At 39.5% G+C, this 13,304-nt stretch overlaps 1 protein-coding gene across 4 annotated transcripts in view; it reads right to left on the reverse strand.

Annotated features, from left to right (window-relative positions):
- The window catches only part of TIAM2 (TIAM Rac1 associated GEF 2), a 169,082-nt gene that overhangs the window by 115,616 nt on the left and 40,162 nt on the right, over positions 1–13,304 (reverse strand). The window lies entirely within an intron of this gene.

Raw genomic sequence — 13,304 nt, forward strand, 5'->3', positions numbered from 1 at the left:
AAGATTCTGGACAGTCTATGGACTTTATGTCCCACCCAGCCTTTCTACTTCAGCCAGCGCTCCAAACATCATCTCCCACTTCTATTCAACTTTAATGAAGATGCACTGCCAGTGCCAGGATAAATATGTACAATCTATAGCAGAGCTTTCCTTGCTCAATTCCAATGATAAAGCAGTCTGTTAAATACTTACTGGAGGGAGGCAGGTTTCCCCACCAAAATATTTTCACAGTGCATGAGAACTTAATTCCAGCGGCAGGGAGAGGCCAGTATCAGAGAGAACTTACTTCCCTTTTCTATGTTTGAGACAATGAAATATAGCTGCCTGCTTTCCCTTCCTCTTTCCCCCAATAAAAAGAAAAGTTACTCTTTTAGGAATTTGCTGGTATCTTGAGACTTGTCATTGGAAGTAATAATTGCTTGCAAGAAGCTGGAAATAAAGAATAAATCTAAATCGTGCATGCCAATTTGTCCCCAGTGAGCTTAGGAACAGAAATATGAACTGCTGTCCTGCGTATCTTCCATCTGCTGCTTCTCCTATTTCCCCCTGGAATGCTCCATTTAAAACAAAAAAGAAATAAAAATCAAAGATCAGAATGATTACCCAGTAAGCATTGAATTTCTGAGCTATATGGGAATCTAAGATGCAGGTTTTATTAAAGCTTGGGAACTGAGTTTATTTTCAAAGCTTGGCATTCTTTGAAGATTCTTTTTTTCAGAGAAAGGTAAGAAACTAGTACCCAGGGTGAGGAGGCAATGCAACACCAGGGGCTGCTGCAAAGCTGCCAGGAATCCCCCACGGCCACTTGTAGTAGCAAGGGAAGGAAAACTGACCCATTCAAGTCCATGATCTTAAGGAAGAAACATTGGAGATATTCCTGAATCCACTCTTACACTTATTTCATGATACAGATTTTTTTCACAATTAGGAAGCAATGTACTGCCCTTCATTGCATGAGAATATTTCTTTGGTAACCTATTTCTGAAAACACTGGACAGGGCTGATGTAGCTTCTCATCAGTACAGAGAGTAGCAGTGCAGACATTAGAGGACCAGATCATAGCTCCCTCCTGCTCTTGTCCCCACTCCCACTTCTCATTTCCTTACTCTGTCTTCAATCACAACCATGGCATAAGCATCAGGGAGCAACATTCAGTGTTAGATCCAGAGCTTCTTCCAACCTAAGGAAATGGATAACAAGTCATATTTTAAACAAATCTTGAGAAGAGCACTCAGAGAATAGGAAAGAACAATACAAAAAATAAAATAAAATATGAGCAGTGAACAACCATAGGTTCTGCTCAGCCTCTCAAAATAGAAATCAGACAGCATAGTACTTTTTTGCAGGATACAATGGGGGGGATCACACTCCACGCTCCTACAGAAAGATTTGATGCTCTGCTATTGCAGGGAAAGCCTAAGTAGTCAGAAGTTTTCAATGGAAAAGAAGAAAGGACTGCAAGGAATAATGACTAACTCAACAAGGCAGCAAGCATGCTGGGCTGCTACCAAATCAAGAGCATACTCACAAAAAAAATCCATGCCATGATGTGATGTTCACCAGCAGGATAGTGACCTGAAGACTGCCAGTACAACCACTGCCAAGCAGGGAGTGAGCATCATTTGTGCACAAGGCACCAGCTCTCAGCCTTTCCTGCACATCTGTAATTCAATGCACAGCCAGTTTTAGCCCTCTAAAGCTGCTTCAAGCACACTGCATTCAGAATGGCAGCTAACACAGAGAACACTAACAGGAGTGGGAAGGGGAATCAGAGAGACTGGGCCCCACCTATGCCCCAGGGGGTACCAGGGTATCCAAAATTACCCTAAAGAAGTTAGCTGAAGGCTTATGTAATCAATTTGGTTCGCTGCTCAGGGTGTCCTTTGCCCAGCATTATTCATCACTGCCCTCTCTAATTCACCATAAAGGAATTCCTGAGGAAGTGCCTCTCTGTCAGGAAGGCTCTGTTTATCCGAAAGAAAGACCAAAAAGCACCAATAATTGAATGATTTGACTTGGCACGGAATGCTTAATTTAAGTAGATCTCTTTAGCAGAGCAATAGCTTCAGGGGAGAAAAAAGAAAAAAAAAATGAGAAAAGCAAAGGAAAAGAACAAGAACATGTAAGATCAAGACTAATAAAGTTTCTTCTAATTAGCCACTAGAACACCAGATCTGATAACGAAGAGAGGTGCTCAGTATTAACTGCCATGAAAGAAACCAGTCATCTTGCATACCACGAGTCCTCTTGCAGGAAATGCATTTCACAGCAAGCAGAACTGCCTCAAGTTTGGTACTGCAAGGGCCCTCTGCTCTGCCTGACTGCTGCTTCTGAATCCTCTGCTGAAGAGCTATGGGGGATGACACGGCCTTTCCAGCACAGTTGCCTTTTCCCTACCCTGTTCCACAGCAGCCCCTTGCTTGTTGCCTCTGGCTGCAGATAAGCTCCTGAGGCCATTGCCCTGCTCCTGGTGGCTCAACAGATGCTTGCTTCTCTGAGCTTCTCTCACACAAGGAGAGTGGCCTCAAACAGGCGAGTTCCCTTCCTCACCATTTTCTGTTCCGTCTTATCCCCACTCCAAACAACCACATCAATACCAGCTGCTGTGAGGCAAACAAATTGATTGTGCTTGCAAATGCTTTCAGGGATCAAAATAATAGTTACAGAGCAGAGTGGTATAAGATAATGAATAGAACTTACATTGTCATATTTGGGTAATTTCTGCTTAACCTTTCTTTTTTCCCTCAGTTTCAGAGAAGGGGTGATAGGCCAAAGTCGCAGCAGAGCTAGAGTAGGAAAGGTGTACATTTAAAGTACTTCAACTCTAACCTAGTGATTACTGTACAAGCCTAGAATTACATTTCCCAAAGCATAACAAAGGACAATACGAAACTGACACTAAATGAGAGGACATTTGATAGAAAGCCAGAGAAAAAAATGGAAGTGTGGCCCACAAGTTTTATAGCATAATGATCTCTTTCTGATAGCATCTTCCTCTTTCCTGCAAAGTCACAAGAAAACATAGGTTTCATAGACAAAAGTAGATATTCTACTACCGCAGCCACAATATCACCGAGTTTAGCTTTTGTTACTAGTCATATCTCTTTAAAAAGTACTATTATAGGAGCCGTTTTCAAGCAATCATTCCACAACATGCTGTTTCTGGCCTGTACCATATACTTAATGTCACAGATGCAAAATAATCTTTTCCAAATTTTTTGAAGAAAAACTTCACACTCCATCAATTAAAGCAGGAAATGGAATGTTAAAGAAAAAGCACAAGCTCAGATTTTCCATAAAACTCTTACTATTAATACACCCAGTTTCACTCCATGCTGTGTTTATGATTAGAAGCCTTTGCGGAAACATCAGCTGGTTAATAATCATCCACATCTGTCACAGTACTCCATTTATGCCTTAGCCTACATCCTTCCATTGTTTTATTAGCTACCTTCAATAAATGATTGTCAGAATTATTTCCTCTCCATTTGCAGAAATAATTTAAGGATGAAAGAGGGGGGACAAAAAACAAAAAAGAAAAAAAAAGTGATGGCAACTTCTAGTACAATTGGAATGACAAATAAAGATTTTTAAAGGTCTTGCATGTTTTCCTTCAGTAAAACAGAGTACTTATTAACTAAATTTTACAGCCCAACTCACCCTACAAGTGTTTATGGGTATGGCTTGAATGGCCATAGTAGGAGGTTTGCCCCTGGACAGAGTTCATGTCAGGAACAATGCTCAGTAGAGGTGGTGGGAGAGGGCATGGTTACCTCATCCACCAGCATGAAAGGGCTTCCAGCCATCATGCTGGTGACCGGAGGGATCTCAGCAGGGCTGCAATCAAAGCTGCAATGTAGAGGCATTTATAATTCACAACTACATAGCTACCTAGTCTGCTACAGGCTAGAAACCCAAAATATCTGCAGATCTTAGATAAATTAGGTAAATGCACACACCTAATTGTGCAACCTACAAAATCTGTAATGAAGACCTATATATCCATTTTGTCTTCTTCTCAATTGAAGTGTTGAAGGGTAATTTTTAAATGCATATTTTGAACATTTTGTCCAGGCTTCTCACAACCAGTATCACCAAAAGCCCTCTTCCAGTGTTCAAAGTCTTCATGTTGTTGACTCTGAAAGCCCTGTCACAGTCTGTGCAAGGAAGAAAAAAAAAAAAAAGAACTCATGCCCAACCCTCACGCCTTTCCCACTGTCTGACATCCTGCAGAGGGGTAAGCAACTGAGGCGCTCTGCTCTGTGCCAGGTTGGGCTGAAGGGTAATGTTACCCATCACAAGATAAGAAAACAACCAGTACTATTGAATGTTAATGAATGGTGATGATAACAGAGGTAACGTTACCAGTATCAGATGTCCTTCAAAAAGCCAGATTGCAGAGCTGACCAGAGGGAAAACATATTTCCATCCAGTAGCTGAGAAACAAAAATGATTCTTAAATATACATAACGTGTCTAAAAACAATCCTCAATCTGCTGGAAACTTTCTGCTGAAATTACTCAGCCAATCTCGTAAAAAGTCATTAAGAATACGCAAACGATGTCATAAGCAGCCTGCAAGTCAGGCTGGCTTCTGATGATGCCTGCTGCATATTAAGGCATTTGATGCACCTAAAAGCACTAAAAAGGAAAGAAAACAATAATAACATATGAAGCATCATCTGAGCATTCATTTGTGAGCAAGATAAATACTGGTTTCTCGAACCTCATGTTTTGTTTTGCCATTGAAAAAGGCAGACTCTACTTCAGTTAATTTTTCTGAGTGCTTTAACTAATCAAAGCTTTAAACACCAACATTTGACTAAGAGAGAAGAAAGCATGGAAACAAAACAGCATTGTTTTGCATGGTGTCGAGCAGGAGAAACAGCTGTAAAGTACAAATGATCTATACAAGAAAACAGTGTGTTCTGTGCCAAGATGGAAATTGCTATTTTCACCATAATTGACACTCTGCATGTTAGGTCTCAGACAGATCTTCCGAGAATAACACCTGATGACTTATTCCTCTTTTAATAAACAAAACATTAAGAGTTGTTCTCCCTTCCCACCCTACAGAGACAACTCAGACCTTTGAAATCTCCCGAGAAACAGCGACAACCTTTTTCACAGTTTTATCTCAGAAAAAGTGTTCATGTTTACTAGTCCATCTTTATACAAGAACAGAAAATGCCTCAGGTTTTGCTCCATAAGCAGAGGTAGAAGAGTCTGCTACTTGAAGCTGACTTTGGGGTATGTATGCAGGCAGGGGAATAGGGCTCCTTGCCTGAAAACACAAGACTTGCTAAAATAAATGCCTTTGCCAACATACATGAGAAGAAAGAGAAGAATAAGAAAAAGCCAGAGATGAGAGTATGCTCCTTGCACTTTAAGCCAAGAGGCAACAGCATCACTCTCCTTGTGAGATGTATTTGTATTTGGACTCTGCTCCTCCAAGCACTGTAATCACCTCATTTAACCCACCTCTAGAACCTTCTGAGGGAGGGAGATGCAGATGGGTATGCTCCACAAGAGCTAGAGCCATTGCCTGGGTAACTATTTCGCAGAAGAAAACCACAAAAGCAACAGCATCTATTCAGAATCATAATGTCCTTGTCAATGTTTCAAAATAATTGGAAAGAAACATTCAGTTCCTGCACATTCACTCAAGTACCCAGCAACAACAGATAACAGAAAGACTGCCTTTCAACACAACTAGTTCTGTACCAACAAATAAGAAAATGTTAGGCCTTGCAGTGTGCTACAAGAAGTACCTAAATTCTGGGTTTACATAAATTTTACTGTAAGTAATGAGTATTGATAAACTATAGTTACAAAAATTTAAAACATACATAAAAAACTATAAAGGCTGGCTCAAAAGACTGTCTATGCTGGCAACTATTCCCAGCTTTAAGTTAACAAGTTAATCCAAAATTGGTTTGTGCCTCTGATTATCTTTCACTTAGCCAACTCCAAACTGAAAAGAATGTTATTTAACCTATCAGGGAGGAGCTGTTAAGGACTCTTCAATTAAAAAGCAGGTCTAACGAGGCCAGCCCCATTAACGGGCAGGATTATTTCTTTGTAAATACAGCATGTGATCTCCTCTATATTAGCATCACTGCTCAACAGATGTAGCATATTCTGCAAATCAGAGATGAATTATAAACTTCAATATCTCTAAGTATTTTTGTTCACACAGTCTATCAAGAGGCATCTCAACAGAGGTGTGATTCACAGCTCTACAGGAATGTTGCTGAAAGGTTTTTGCTATCAACTGTGAATGTTGATAATTGTACCACTGCTGAGAATAACTTCCAAGAAGGCAGTACTTAATAAAAAGCACAGGATGATAGATTGCAAAACTAAAAAGTAATAAAAAAGTACACCCTTTTTTTAAAAAAATGAAAGAAAAAAAAAAAAGCAACAGTATTAGCACAAAGCATTTGCATGCCATATCTGTGTCAGACAAATGCTTTCCAGCACTTCACACACCAGAACAATGGCTCCCAGAGTGACAGAAACAGCACCGTCCAAGAACTTGACAACATTAACATTGCAAGGTTTCCTGAAACCACGGTAAGGCACAAACAATGGGCAGAGAAGCCAGTCTCTATCTAGATGCCATGAGATCAGCATGCAAAGGTCCCTAATTGCTCCTACCTAGGGATGACTCACGTGTGCTCCAGAAGCCTACGCCTGGCTGAGGAGCAGGGTGGACTTGCACTGAGTTCCTGCATGCGGTCTGAGGAGGATTCAGCTCCTCTGATCCTGGCTAGATTTGTAAAATCAGCTGTGACCTGTGTTCCTGATGTGGGTAAAGTAATGACACAGGCCTCTTGGAGGCTGTGAAAATGCAAGAGATAGCAGAGACGGCATTAGTTTCCCCTTTCTGAGTAATGTTATGTCTAAATCACATGCATTCCTGCTCTCTCACTATGGAAGAACAAGTTATAGAGTTGTGTTGTTTGGTTGTTGTGTTTTTTGTTTTTTTTTCATTTTCCAACTGCTGCTTTTCCTGCCAATTAGCCTTTCCTCTTTTGAGAAAAGTTACAAATCTTGCAGCAATTAAAAAAAGCAAAGCAAAACCCTGTCTGTCTTGAAATAACTCCTCCACTTTCACAAAGATAAGAAACACCTGCACGTGCAGACATCATAAACCACTCTCACAGATATTGCCCCACCAGGTCATTCAGGTACATGACAACCTGAGAAATGTGGGGGTGACATTGAGCTGTCCAAATTGCATGCGAGCTTCATCTCACTCTTCACAGTAGCTCCTTACTCTTACTTGTTGAGACCAAACAAACGACACTATTTTTAGACTTTCTTTCCTGCGATTCCTCAATTTCTTTTTTAGCCATTCTTTTCCATCACTTTCTCTTCCCATTCCTCTTGTATTTTCTTGTATTTTGTACAGCAACATGACAAATTGCACTCGTGGCACAACTGTATGTCTCCAACATTCCAACCACCCAGCTCCCCCCACACGTTCATCTTGTAGCACCAGTTGGCTTTCATGACCAGGTCATTAGGGAACACATAACATTTTTTGCCACAGCTATGTTCTATAAACCTTGCCTAGCAGGAGAGAACATCCCAGCTGATGCCTGGAAACAGCCAGATGGGCCATGCTGTCATCCTGGGTTTTGTGTAGGCTTTCTCCCACTCGCATCCTTGGACTTCAAGTTCTTCTGCCCACCCAGACTAGCAGGATCAGCTTCTGTTACTTTCCTTTATTCCCTCTGTGCCAAGGCCTGAAAAACAGCTTTGGATAATCTTCCAACAACTATTTTTTCTTTCACTGTAACAGTTTATTAAAGAAAGAAAAATGAAGCAGTCAACATGAACTATCTATTACAAAGAGCACTGACACTCAGAGCAGACATTAGATGAAGAATAGTTTCCCTGCAACTTTAGGTTATCTGTAGCTAACTGCCTCCCTCTCCCTTCCAAGCATAACACACAGTGACACTCAAGCAGGTTTGCCTTTTTTTTTCCCCTCTGGAAATAGACAAGAGCAGTCTTGTTCCATCCCCCTTGAAGGTGCATGCAGCCACAGAGGCAACAGACATCCCCATGAAGCTGCAGTACAGAGGAAGCAGAGCTGCCCATCAGCCTTTGTGGGGACCCCCTGTAGGACCCCCCTCTCCCACCTACCCATTCAGCAGAGTTGCATCATGACCTCAGCCACTACTACTCGCCACTGCATCGCACACCAAGTGGTACTTCTCAAAATGCTCTGGTGTCTGAACGAAACTCCAAATGCTTTCTCAAGCAGGAGCTCAAGAAGATCATGCTAGCAGACCCATCTCCATTTCAAATGGGAGGGAAATCCCTCAAAGGAAGAAATTTTAATTTGCAGGGGTTTGGTGCAGCTTTGCAAGCATTCACATCCAATTAAACAAGTGAAGGTACTGTAAGAATTTGTAAATGACATCTAGCCACGATCTTCCACTTTCCATCTAGCAGTGTCCAATTCCATACCTACATGTTATGTTACTGAATTTAAGCAAAACACGCCTCTGAACATGTTCTTGATCTTTATCAGCAAAACAACAACTCCATCCTTTCTCTATTACACTGGTGTAATTAACAACAAAATTAAGTCAATTTCCCATTTATCTGAAAAGCACACCCTACAAATAAGTCACAAAATCAAACATCACAATGTTTGTATGTAGAAAAAAAGTGACAAAGTTTGAAAGCAGTTTTGTAAATAATGTCCCTAAATAAATGAAAATGAATGTACAGCTGTTCTTCCCATGCAAAATGTAACTTTTTGTGTTTTTTATGGTTGTTTTTTTTTCCTTTTCTTTTTTGGAATTGTGCACAAAGGGAATAGGAATGATGCTACAGCTAAAAAGATACAGGCACAAAATAATAGGAGTTGGCAACTTTTTAAACATAAACTTTTAAGCAATTGGATTTATCAAATGTTCTAAATAATTCTTTCATCAATATTGTTGGAAACTTTTAAATAACCAAACAATGTAGTTCTCTAAAACAAAAACAGAATATATACTTTTTTTAAAAAAAAAAAAAAGAAAAACAAAAATAAATTAACAAAGGAAGGTTTAAAAAAAAAACCAATTAGCAAAAAAAAAAAAAAAAAAAAAAAAAAAAGCAACGTGGAAGGGAAATGACGTATTATACCTTATAATGGTGCTAAAAGTCTCGAGTAACCTACCATGCCAAAATGAAACAAAAAACATTTGTTGCAAGTGTCAGCAAGTTGGATCCATTTTTTAAAGGAAACAGGCAAAAGCAATCATTTCAAAATAAATAATGCAGGGCTTGCAGCTAATGGCTTTGAATTTTTTTTAATAGTATATTTACTTTCAAATAACTCCTTGAGATTTAGACTATGTTCAGGGGAAAATCATAGTATAAACTTTCCACATGCATTTTGTAGAAGTGTTTGGGAAAAACCATCCACTAGCTGACAGTACAGTCATTACTTTTTCTAATGAAAATTGATCTTCAGGGCAAAGACAGCATTCTGCAGGACATACAAATACAGAATATTTTGCAATGTTTTAGCTAAGAAGGAGCTAGCACTATTTTTCTCTGAGTCTAGTCAAAGGTGGTAACTTTCTAATCGAGGTTTCCAAATCCTTTGAGTAATAAAACCTGTACTTCAGAATGTCACAAAATTTTGACTAGTTAAAGGCAAGACTCTGAACAGGACTGCTAATAAACATAACTTTAGTACAGGAGGCAACTGTCAGTAACACAATCAGGTTTATGAACTCAGTCCCAGGAGTGTAAGTCTTCTAAGTTACCAAGGACAGAGGGAGAAACAAAAAAGCAACAGCGGATGAAAGTTGACCCAGATCTTATTGATGGTAAAATCCCCGCTGTGTTTAGAGGTGCCAAGACTTTATCACAATTTTACACCATCACAACTAGCTAAAAAAATTGGAGCCATTTACTGCTGAATGCCACCTGCTACTGCCTGGCAAAGAATATCTAGGAAACTACAAAGGGTGTATTACCACAATGAACAGGGTTTTTCACTTACAAATCCAGAAGCGCTGTGCTGAAGTGGTACCGTTGTCCCTAAGTGTGCTGGGGGAGAGGGGGAGAGCCAGAGAGAAGAGATGGACACTCTGAGCCCCTCCAGGCACAGCAGCAGCCAGGGCAAGGATAGGTATTGCGTAGCTCCAAGCCATACTGCTGCAACTCTTCCCACAGGCTGCATACTTAATTCAGCATTCAACTATTCCACTTGTGCATTGTCTGGCCAAATGCATACAGAAAACAAGTATCTGCAACACCTAAGGTTTATTTCACCATTTCCCACAAGGACACTGAAAGGGGATCTGGACATTCAGGAGAATCTGTCTCTAGTAGCAAACAGCAGTAAAGATAGAATAATTTTAGTGGGAGCTACAGAAATACTGTAATCATGCTAAGCAATCTACCATGAAATGTGGCCTATTTTTATTTCTTGTCTTTTCTGTTCTTTGGATTTTTGCTTTGTTTTGTTTCTTTTGTGTTTAAAGAAAAATATGTGCACTAATGTTTCCTTTGGGGGGGAGGGGGGGATCAGGGAAGGTAAGGGGAAACTTCAGTCGTGTGATCTGTGTTATTCAGGAAATCAAACTAGATGATCACAGTGATGACTTGTGGCCCTACGACATACAATACACTAATTCTATAAACAAACAACAGCAACAACAACAAAAACACACCAACTTAATTCTCTGCTTTTCCCCAAGGAATTTAGGAAATTCACCATCTAGGTTTTACTATAAATTCTAGGTTTAAGTTCTACAAAAGCCTTAGAAATAACTATCTGTTCACTTCCAACTTCTGTGAATAATCAAAACTTTGTTAAACGCTATGGCTTTTATTCCAATGCACATAAAGAGCTCTTGACTTGCACAAAACCTGAAACCACTTTAATCAATGGGCTATATATAGTCTGGATAAATACTGATTCTGAGATTCTGGGTACACAGCCAGTCCCGTGCTATTTGCTAATACTTTGATCTAAACTCACATTATTTTAAGAAGAAATGAAAAATATTCCAGGCAGTACAAAAACAGCAGTAAAGAAATTGCACTCTATTAAATCTAGAGGATATACGCATTAGCTAAAAAGTCAATCTGTTCCAAAGCATTTCAGAAGACAGAAATGCATTTAGACTTATCAGAAAATTAGATGCAAATATCCATAAATTTGTTATTTTGTTACTCCCACAAGAATTCGCTCCTGGTTTTAGAGAAATCTACCTCATATTAAATATATTTAATAGCATGAGCAGACAGCACTATTTTCTAATTGTGTACAAGTGTGTGTAACGTGTTACTTCATTTTCCATGGCAGCATTATGGTGTAGGTGATTTATGAATGTGTAACAGAAATGGCTATTCTGTAGAAATATCACAGGAAATGACACACAGGAAATAAAACAACACAGACATCTTACAATCATTTCCTAAACCTCTAGCACAGCAATCTGCTGGGCTCCTGAAAGAACCCAGATGCCTCTGACACAAGGAATGAGCAAACACCAAAAACACTTCCCACTCCCAGCACGGTTTCTGTGTCCTGAGAGAAGGATGAAGAAGACAATAAGAAATTAGCTACCTGAAAATATTTACTGTAGGTGTTAACCACTTAATATTGTCACGGTTCACCTACAGTGGCTACAGATGAATGACAGGGATGTGCAGGGGCTGTGAAAGCAAGAAAACTGAAGATTAATGTGTGGTGAGCGCTCAGGTAGCATGGAGAAAAAAAGAAATAAGAAAAAAAAAGTTAAAAATCACAGTAATCCTCATGCCATCTTCCCCATGAACCACCCCCAGCCAATATCAGTATCACCCCATTTGATGAGTCTTTCTGCTGCAGCCTTCACTGGTGCCCATGAGACTCTGCTGTGAGGCAGGGGACAATTCAGGAAAAACATTCCATATTCAGGTTATGACACGATAGCAGTAAATGCAAAGAAGCAGTCAGGTTTCAGTCAGGTTTTCCAATCTACGACAGAAGACCATATTCTGGAAGCCAGATGAATTCGGTAACATTTTAGCACAGATTTTTATTGGAGAATACTAGAACATAGCTTAGAAGGGTTCAAATTAATGCACGGTGGAGTTTTGCATTTTATCTAACCAAATTTCACCAGTTAAAAATAGTCAGAAAATGAAGAAAAATCTCAGCCTACTACTTCATTAGCGCTCAATATTCTACCATTCATTCATAATCCTTTAATGGAAATTGGAATATGTGTCACATATACAGATATAGAAAACATTTACAAAATATATTAAAACATATATGACATTAGTGCTCTGCTCTAAAAATCACTGTAAGGTATCCTTACACTACCACTTGCAGGAAAAGAGTTCAACTATGTTATAAGATTTTGAATACCACATAGGTATTAAGTAGATTACACTGATATAGATGTAAAGGTGACAATTGCTTGCAATTTTCTGCCTTACCCACTAGAAGCATTAGAAGAGCTGTTTCAAGACACTGATCAAGAGAACACCTATGTCATTCCATAACTAGGGTTTTTGGTTTGCTTATTTATTTTTTTGTGCATGTGTATTTGGTTTTGATTTGTTGTTGATATGATGCTTTTGGCTTTTACTTTTTGTCCATTCCTTAATTTTACTATGAAGATAACACAGCTAGTGAGTGTAACTTCAGCTTAGTAGCAAACAAACACAGTAGTGAAACTGCATTTGTGTAAAAATCTATTCTTAAAAATAGTTCTAGCAAATTTCTAATAACAGGAGTACAAAGAAATACCAGGTAAAATGAAACAGGCTTGTTGGGGTTTTTTTGGTTGTTTGTTTTTTGGTTTGTTTGTTTTTTCAAGGCAGTACGAGTTGGGTGGGGAGAATGAAATACTTTCACTAAAAAACATACTGTGATTTTTTGCCTTCAGAAAAAAGAATGCCTGCCAGTACAAGCTCATTTTCCTATAGATTTTAAAAATAATAACAAGTTTTGAGAAAATCAGTAGAAAATTCACTGTGAGTAGGTGAATCATAGAATCACAAGGTTGGAAACGACCTGCAAGATCATCTAGTCCAACTGCCCTCCCTTTATCATTGCTACCACAAGCACTACACCATATCACACAGCTCCTCATCCAGGCGCCTCCTGAACACTGCCAGGGACGGCAACTCCACCATCTCCCTGGGCAGCCTTTCCAGTGCCTGACCGCTCTCTAAGAGAAAAAGTTTCTCCTCATGTCTAACCTAAATCTCCTCTGGCCCAACTTGTGGCCATTTCCTCGGGTCCTGTTTGTTGCCTGGGAGAAGAGGCCAAAACCCCTCCTC

This window comes from Centrocercus urophasianus, unplaced genomic scaffold (assembly GCF_019232065.1).
Source record: "Centrocercus urophasianus isolate 14NV4802_14NV808 unplaced genomic scaffold, USGS_Curo_1.0 seq_10, whole genome shotgun sequence".
Classification (NCBI taxonomy): Eukaryota; Metazoa; Chordata; class Aves; order Galliformes; family Phasianidae; genus Centrocercus; species Centrocercus urophasianus.